This window comes from Mustela nigripes, unplaced genomic scaffold (assembly GCF_022355385.1).
Source record: "Mustela nigripes isolate SB6536 unplaced genomic scaffold, MUSNIG.SB6536 HiC_scaffold_619, whole genome shotgun sequence".
NCBI lineage: Eukaryota > Metazoa > Chordata > Mammalia > Carnivora > Mustelidae > Mustela > Mustela nigripes.
The window spans coordinates 3820-5745 of record NW_026740026.1 but is presented as its reverse complement, the minus strand read 5'-3'; the positions used below and the strand labels follow the sequence as shown (position 1 = coordinate 5745).

Below are 1926 nucleotides of genomic sequence, written 5' to 3'. Positions count from 1 at the left end.
ACAAAAATGAACACACACATCAATGAACAAAACAGACAGTCCAGAAATAACCCTATTCTTGTATGGTCAATTCACCCATGACAAAGGAGATCAGAAATGCACAATGGGGAAAAGATCTGTCTCTTCAGTGAATGATATGGAAAGAGAGGACAGCCACCCACAAACAATGAAATTGCACTGCTTCCTTACACCATGCCTAAGAAAGACTCAAAACACATTAAAGACTTACATGTGAGACCTGACGCCAGTGGCACTATCATAGCCAATGAGGTTTATCCGAGGCTCGATTATTGCTAATTGAAAATTCCTAAAAGAATATAGGCTGGGCTGTCTTTAACATTGACCAGACATGCCCAGGAATTGGGCCCAGACAAGGAGAAACAATCTTGCAAATCTAATGACATAAAAATTAAAAAATGATAAAAATATAATAAAAATATTTAGATATTAAATATTAATTAACATTAAATATTATTAAATATCAATTATTTTAATAGTTAAATATTAAATATTATTAATTGTATATTTAAATATTTATTAAATATTAAATAAATAAAATAAACAAAATGATAAATAAGAGGGAATTCAGGCTTGGAGCAAAGAACAATCTGGCCCTGCCCCACATTCTATAATTCCCATTCCTGACAACTGTACCAGCATTAAAAGATTGGTCTGCTGACAACTTGAGAGAGTTCATGAACCACTATTGGCGCGGAAATGTTACAAGACCTTTTGCAAAGACTGCAAAAAGGGCATACCTTGCTTGTCCCACTTGCCCAAAATACAATCTTGGGAAACAAACCCATACCTCCCCTGGGAATTTTAAACCACTCAATGAACCATCTGACATTTGGCAACTGAATTTCATGCAATTTCCTCATTTCATGAATAGAAGTAAGTGTTAGTTAATGTGCCTATATCTTCTCACTAGACAAACGCTTTCCCTTGGAGAAAGGCCAATGACTCTTTTGCGGCTAAAATCCTGTTAGAAAAAAATTACCCCTTCCAGGGAAGCCCTCTTGAAGTATACACAGTGACCAGAAAACCCATTTTACCCTGCAGGCGTTTCACCAGTTTGCGATGTTTTGCTAGTTTTAGAAAAATTTCATTGTATGTTACTGTCCCCTGTCTTCAAAGTTAGTCTCACAAAATGACCACACTACTGGGGACTCCATTGGCAAAATCTACGGAGACTTTCCAGCTCCCTGGGTCAAAGGGATTGCTGTCACTCCTAAATCTCAAGTCCACCCCTTTGTGGAAATCAGTCTCTTCCCCTGGGAGATAGTCACTGGATTTGATTTGAATTCGATGTGCATTCGACCACTGCCTCTCTGGACCCACAGTTGGGAAAAGGGGATGTATTTCTAGAAAGCAAAGATTGAATTGCCTCTATTCAACCTAACCACACTGCAGTTGAGCAGACTTTTTCACAGTGTGCTCCCAGGGGACACTTACCCTGACCTCCACACCTTGCAACCTGATTCTGTTGGGAAAGATCCCACAAAGATTCTCTCCAACCTGCCCTGAAAGGCCCCTCTCCAATACTGCTAACCAAACCTTGCGCTGCCAAACCTCAGGGAAATGGATGCTTGGGTCCTTGGGACACGTTTAAAGAAGTCGCCAAAGCCTGACTTGACCTCTACATCGTCTGGTCACAAGAAGGTTATTACTGCACCAACTGAAATACAAAACATCTGGGGAGACAGCCTTCTCCACATGTCCGGGCCAGGCCTGCATTCCTCTCCTCACTATTGCTCCTTCTCCATTGTCGGTGCAAAAAGCATGCCATTTTCTGCATCTCCCAGTCTCTTGCAGAAGGAGGAAACTTCTTTGGATTATGACCTTTCCAAAAAACACTCATTTTGAACTTGTGAGCATTTCTAGACATTTAGAAGGTTCAGAATTCAAAAGTCGTTCCTTTAGTTC

General features: G+C 40.2%; 1 pseudogene; it reads left to right on the top strand.

Annotated features, from left to right (window-relative positions):
• The first annotated feature begins 235 nt into the window (after window positions 1-235).
• Window positions 236-317, top strand: LOC132008657 (U4 spliceosomal RNA; annotated as a pseudogene).
• The last annotated feature ends 1609 nt before the right edge of the window (window positions 318-1926 follow it).